This window comes from Physeter macrocephalus, chromosome 1 (genome assembly GCF_002837175.3).
Source record: "Physeter macrocephalus isolate SW-GA chromosome 1, ASM283717v5, whole genome shotgun sequence".
NCBI lineage: Eukaryota > Metazoa > Chordata > Mammalia > Artiodactyla > Physeteridae > Physeter > Physeter macrocephalus.
This window is the reverse complement of record NC_041214.2, coordinates 91,926,438-91,933,853: the sequence shown is the minus strand read 5'-3', so window position 1 is coordinate 91,933,853 and position 7,416 is coordinate 91,926,438. Positions and strand designations below refer to the sequence as shown.

Genomic DNA, 7,416 nt, shown 5'->3' with positions numbered 1-7,416 from the left:
TTTCTCTTTCTGACTTACTTCACTCTGTATGACAGGCTCTAGGTCCATCCACCTCACTACAAATAACTCAATTTCGTTTCCTTTTATGGCTGAGTAATATTCCATTGTACATATGTGCCACATCTTCTTTATCCATGCATCTGTCGATGGACACTTAGGTTGCTTCCATGTCCTGGCTATTGTAAATAGAGCTGCAATGAACATTGTGGTCCATGACTCCTTTTGAATTATTGTTTTCTCAGGGTATATGCCCAGTAGTGGGATTGCTGTGTCATATGGTAGTTCTATTTTTAGTTTTTTAGGAACCTCCATACTGTTCTCCATAGTGACTGTATCAATTTACATTCCCACCAACAGTGCAAGAGGGTTCCATTTTCCCCCACACCCTCTCCAGCATTTATTGTGAAAACTATGCATCTTTTTAAATCTTTAAAGAAAATTGATGTAATTGACCCCAGTCAAGACTGTTTTCCCATTCTGTCCTTAAAAATAATTATGTTGGACAGAAAGCAAAGCAGAATTCTAAATTAAATCAAGGCTAGAATTGAGAGGTTGAGTTTGAGGTAGACATCTTAACCATTGAATTTATAAATTCTACTGTTTTCGAATGTAAGTCTGTTTATTAATGTCACTTAGAAACTCCTGAAAGACGCATTTTTAAAATATCTTTATTGGAGTATAATTGCTTTACATTGTTGTGTTAGTTTCTGCTCTACAAAGATGCATTTTTAACTTACAGATACACTGGGTTAAGGACTAGATTTGTTCACATACCTTCTCTGAATTATCATAGTATTTTTTTTCTCTTTCCTGATACCACTTAATAGTTACTTGAGTATATGTCTTATCTCCCTACCAGTCTGAAAATCTGGAGCATGGACTTTTGCCTTTTAAATTCTGACCCCCAACTCCCACCCCAGTACCTAGCATAAGCCCTGAGTAATGAATGAATGAGTGAATGAATGAAGTATATTTTGTCTCCATTTTGAATCTCAGTAGATATGACTTATTGCCAATAATAGTCAGGAAGCTTAGCCACTCTGTTATTCAGCACTAGCTGTAAGAAGGCAAAAGGGCATATTTTAATGGAACAATGGAGAATTTGAATAAATCTGTCACAGATACTCTTACTGCTTTTGTAAAAATGTGACCTAATTCCTTTTAAGTAAAAAAGGTTTCATGAAAGGTAACTTACTACAAAATCTAATTATAGACACATCTAGACCTTTAGGCTGATATTTAAAGTCAGTAATGGAAAATTCATGTTTCTTTTTTTACCAGAGTCATTCTTTTTTTAATCAGGAAAATGTCTAGTCTTTTTCCAGTTTCTAGCAAACTTAGTGTTTCTATTATTATTTTTTATAAATCAGAAGAATTTACATGAAGTGTTTGAAAATATACACATTAATTATAACTGTTGACATAATAAATTAAAAGCTATTAATTTTGTTCAACCCTTGTGTTATAAGTGCTACTACTGCTAGAACCTTCTAATGCAATCTTTCTGTAGTCCACTGATCTTGATATTACTGTTGCCATCTCTATAGAAGAAAAACTGGATCATTCCATTCTATCTAAAGGTGTACTCTTTTGGTATATGTACTTGCTTACATACATCCTCTTGGAGGCTCTCAGTGGTATGCTTTTATTATTTCTTTAGGGAAACTCAATATTTAATATTGTATTATATCTTCGTTAATTGAATTAGCTATAATAGGGCAATAAATAAACTCATGACTAGATAATATGAGTTTCAAAATCTTGAAGCTTATGCTGTAAACAAAATTATGAAAATACATTATTCACCTTATCTGAGAACTAGATGTCTAGCCATGCTAGCCACAATTCTCATGTCATTTTTCACCGAATAAATGAATACTTTAAAAATAGCATTTTGAAAATTGTTAGCACTTTGGTGTTGAGTTTGCTGAAACAGTGTAATTTGACTGTTTAACAGAAGATACTTTGGGAGAGGTTCTTCATCGAATGCAAGTTACTAAGATGCCATGATGGTGATGTCGGAAACAGATAATGGGTGGGGAGAATAAGGGGAGGTGATTAGCTAGATAGAAGCCCCTTGAGGGTGATAGCCGACTACAAGCTGGCTTTAAGTGATAATTGAAGAAAGGAAATATATTTGGTTGTATTGAAAGGCATGTGACATGTATAGGCTAGAGAGTAATCCTCTTAATATATTTTCATGCATTTTGCCTTTGTTAAGATAATTATATCCCATTATAATTGCATGCAAAGAAATAAAAACATACACTTGCCCAAAAATGGGGAGAAATGAGAAAATTGAGAAAAGAATGAGCATGATTAAAGAAATGTACATTATTAAGGAAATTAGGGATTTTAAGCTTTAAAGAAAGAAGGCTAAGGAGTGAATTATTGTTTTCAGTTTTATGAACTAAAAGTGAATTACTCATGTTCATGACTGATTAAGAGGCAGAAATAGAACATGGATTAAAAGATGAGAATGGATTTGTGAAATGCTCAAATAAATGCTTCTTACTAAGGTCATGTAATGTTTATCCATGGAGATTTTCAAGAAGAGAAGTAAGTCTTCAAGTAGAATTTGTGTTTCTTGAAGGTAGAGGGTTTGACCAGGTGATCAGTCAGTGTTCCGTGATTTAATAGTACATTGCCTTCTGCAGAAACATATGTCATTCTTTGGGAACTTAAAGGTTACTGATAAACCTATACTACTTAGGATATCTGATTTCCCAACCAATCTCTACTCTGGGCCCACTGTTTCAAAGAATTATTAGTTGTGCTTCATTTCTGCAAGATAATAACTGTGCCTTACAGCCATAAGGGACTCTAAACATAACTCAGTCTTTACAGGACTAAACTTTGCCACCAAAGGGGCTAAACAAGGGACACCCACAAAGTAATAACACGTGGAAAGAAAACCATCACCATTAATGAATATTGCAGCAAAATATGACCCCTCCTCTTTTGGAACCCCAGTTTCATTACTGCATATTTTATTTTACTTTTTATTTTATTTATTTATTTATTTATTCATTTTTATGGCTGCGTCAGTTCTTAGTTGTGACATGCGGGATCTTTCATTGTGGTGTGCAGACTTCTCTCCAGTTGTGGCATGCGGGTTTTCTCTTCTCTAGTTGAGGCACGCGAGCTCAGTAGTTGTGGTGCACGGGATTAGTTTACCTGTAGCATGTGGGATCCCAGTTCCCCAATCAGGGATCGAACCCGAGTCCCCTGCATTGGAAGGCAGACTCTTCACCACTGGACCATCAGCGAACTCCCGTACTGCGTTGTTTTGTTTTGTTGTGTTTTTTTTTTTGCGGTACGCAGGACTCTCACTGTTGTGGCCTCTCCCGTTGCGGAGCACCGGACGCGCAGGCTCAGCGGCCATGGCTCACGGGCCCAGCCGCTCCGCGGCATGTGGGATCTTCCCGGACTGGGGCACGAACCTGTGTCCCGTGCATTGGCAGGCGGACTCTCAACCACTGCGTCACCAGCGAAGCCCCGTACTGCGTATTTTAATTAGTGATAGACCATGAAGGCCACAGTAATCATTTTTAGGAAGAAAATGTGAGGCTGAGAAGAAAGGCACAGCTCGGTGATATAGAAATGTATATCAGTGTATGTGTATATACATACATATGTATTCTATATATTCAGCATGCCCAAAACGTATGAAAAACTCTGTAGTTGGCAAACTTTTGAATGTTTACCGTTTGCCTTTACGTGTATGTCTTTATTTCCAAAAGGAGTATTTTCACTTGCAATATCAAGTTTAATTTAGTTTTTATAAATATTTTTAATAAATGTCTAATCTAATAATTCCCAGTTAACTTTCCTTTTATCATGAAATAAAAATTCAGTGTGCACAATAATAAAAATTTATCTAATAAAGTGTATTAATGTTATAAACCTACTATTTAGGGAAATTTCTTGATTCTAATCATTAAAATAATTTATGATAAAAATATTATTTTATAATCCTTATTTCATATTTATAATGCTTCTTAATAAAACTGTAAAAAAAATTTACTATTATTCTTACCCGCTAAGAAGCACCTTTTAGATTTTTGTTTTTAATATCCTAGTTAAGCTCTTTACTTACATGTATCTAAATTTGTTATTGATCTACTTAAATGAACCTTAGTCATCATCTGATATAACTTACTCAATAAATGAGTCTCTTCCATTACAATCCAGATGTATGTTCATATGACCACAACTTGAGTGAAAACATCCCTTGTTAATCAGCTCTGGGTCCTGGGAAATTCTTCCTCCTATCAAGCTATTACTTTTGGAGCAACACAACTCCCACAGAGCAAGTTGGCCACCACCCTCTTCTGTTGACAGTCCTCAGAACATTTGAATATGTAAGTCATGTCTGGACTTAGCCATTAATCTAAACATCCCCCAATTCTCATAACCTTTCCTCATCAGACATAGATTCCACACCACTGACGAGCATAGTCACTGTCTTCTAAACCTACCATAGCTTGTCAGGCTCCTCCTTAAACAGTATTACTAGAATTTGGCACACTTTCCCTGCTGCACTTGGCACCTAATGCTAGAAGGCTGTGGCTTCTCATAGCTTTTTCTGGTTTCTTTTAAAGAGAATGAAGTATAATTATCTTAACACTGTGCATATAAATGGCTGCTGAGCCCATAGGTGTCCATCATATTCCTTTAGATTAGGAATGATTTGAGGATAGAGTGTCCTATTTACTGTTCCAGCATAGCTGCTTTCATATAAAAGGCACTTGATAAATGTTTTTTTTTAATGGTTTTGAAGAAAGGCTTAAGCTAACTTTTCCCTATTATATACCTAAGCAATAATTTTTGGACCCATTTTACATTTATCATGATTAAATTTCATCTTTTTTGTCTGTAACCTTTTGGTGCTCTGTTTTTTATTCTGTCATCTGTCTTATGAGCAGTCACTTCCAGCTTCTGTGTGGAATACAGATTTGAGAAGCATTCCTTTTGTGTCAATACCATTGAATAAAAGAAATATTATAAAAGAAGAATTTTTTTTCACTCTGATACAGTGGCTTGGTGGAAAGCACGCTAGATTCTGTAGGCCTTAATTATACTATTGTTATTAGCACTGGTAATTTACATTGTTTCTATATAAGTCATTTTGACTTTCAGAATTTCAGACATTTCATCTTACTTTACCTGCCTCAGAGTTGATAGGATAGTCAAATATAATAATATTTTTAAAAGCAGTTTTAAAAATTGTTTAAAAAATTATATAAATTTAAGATTTGAAGTTGTGACTGTTTTTGATATCTTGAGAATCTCATTCAATGCTGAGTGGAAATACATCTTCACTGAAATTTTGTGATTTGTTTTATAACTACTGATCACCTAAGGTTTGAGTGATTTGATTAATAAAAATGTATTCATACTTAGTTTTACTTCCCTAAAGTTTAGTAATTTGGTTTGTCACTGGAAGCAGGGGTGGAGAGAAGAGTTCTTTCAGGGTTATGATCCAAGTCATATTCTTGAAATACAGCCTTTTTTAGTGTATTTTGTGGTACAGAGGACTTTGTTTTTTGCAATTGAAATTATGAGCCTATGAAATTTTATCAGCTTCTTTGAAAAAAAAAAATCTGTGTCAGCATTGTGTTTGTTCTGCAAAATTACCCTGACTTTTTAATTGAAAGGCAGTTTATTTTTAGTATCAGTACTATAGAAAGTCATGGAAATATTTAATGATTATGTATTGAACCTTCTCTGATGAGCAGGAAATTATCTTGTCTGCCTGACTTTTAATAGATGACATTCACCCACTGGATCTGCCAAACCAATGTGTAAAGATATTGTATCAGACTCTTAATTGAAAATTCAAATGGAAGTCAAATTCAGACTCATAATAATCAGGTTTTGCTTTATGCATGTCCCAGAACACTGGGGAAAATATTAAATCAATCCTGACACAGCTACCTTTCCCCCATTCTGATTATGAGGGTCTTAATTTAACCCCTTCCTGTGTAGATTTTTTTAATTTTTATTTATTTTTTTATATAGCAGGTCCTTATTAGTCATCCATTTTATGCACATCAGTGTATACATGTCCATACGTTTGTTCTCTACATCTGTGTCTCAATTTCTGCGCTGCAAACTGGTTCATCTCTACCATTTTTCTAGGTTCCACATATATGTGTTATTATATGATATTTGTTTTTCTTTTTCTGGCTTACTTCACTCGGTATGACAGTCTGTAGATCCATCCACTTCTCTACTAATGACCCAGTTTCATTCCTTTTTATGGCTGAGTAATATTCCATTGTATATAAGTACCACATCTTCTTTATCCATTCGTCTGTCAATGGGCATTTAGGTTGCTTCCATGACCTGGCTATTGTAACTCCATACTGTTCTCCATAGTGGCTGTATCAATTTACATTATTCCCACCAGCAGTGCAAGAGGGTTCCCTTTTCTCCACACCCTCTCCAGCATTTATTGTTTCTAGAGTTTTTGATGATGGCCAATCTGACCGGTGTGAGATGATATCTCATTGTCGTTTTGATTTGCATTTCTCTAATGATTAATGATGTTGAGCATTCTTTCATGTGTTTGTTGGCGATCTGTATATCTTCTTTGGAGAAATGTCTATTTAGTTCTTCTGCCCATTTTTGGATTGGGTTGTTTGTTTTTTTGTTATTGAGCTGCAAGAGTTGCTTATAAATTTTGGATATTAGTCCTTTGTCAGTTGCTTCGTTTGCAAATATTTTCTCCCATTCTGAGGGTTGTCTTTTTGTCTTGTTTATGGTTTCCTTTGCTGTGCAAAAGCTTTTAAGTTTCATTAGGTCCCATTTGTTTATTTTTGTTTTTATTTCCATTACTCTAGGAGGTGGATCAAAAAAGATGTTGCTGTGATTTATGTCAAAGAGTGTTCTTCCTATGTTTTCCTCTAAGAGTTTTATAGTGTCCAGTCTTACATTTAGGTCTCTAATCCATTTTGAGTTTATTTTTGTGTATGGTGTTGGGGAGTGTAAAAGAATTTCATTCTTTTACATGTAGCTGTCCAGTTTTCCCAGCACCACTTATTGAAGAGACTGTCTTACCTCCATTGTATATCCTTGCCTCCTTTGTCATAGAATAGTTGACCATAGGTGCGTGGGTTTATCTCTGGGCTTTCTATCTTGTTCCATTGATCTATATTTCTGTTTTTGTGACAGTACCATATTTTCTTGATTACTGAAGCTTTGTAGTATAGTCTGAAGTCATGGAGTCTGATTCCTCCAGCTCTGCTTTTTTTCCTCAAGACTGTTTTGGCTATTCGGGGTCTTTTGTTTCTCCATACAAATTTTAAGATTTGTTGTTCTAGTTCTGTAAAAAATGCCATTGGTAATTTGATAGGGATTGCATTGAATCTGTAGATTGCTTTGGGTAGTATAGTCATTTTCACAATATTG

General features: G+C 34.9%; 1 protein-coding gene across 3 annotated transcripts in view; it reads left to right on the top strand.

Moving 5' to 3' along the window:
* Window positions 1-7,416, top strand: part of SLC49A4 (solute carrier family 49 member 4) — a 92,893-nt gene that overhangs the window by 68,388 nt on the left and 17,089 nt on the right. For 2 of the 3 annotated variants that reach the window (XR_003680972.2, XR_003680973.2), the window contains exon 8: window positions 4,195-4,364. The exons of the other annotated variant lie outside the window; for it this stretch is intronic. The gene's annotated coding sequence lies outside the window, so the exon portion shown is untranslated. The remainder of the gene's footprint in view (window positions 1-4,194; window positions 4,365-7,416) is intronic. 3 annotated transcript variants of the gene reach the window in all.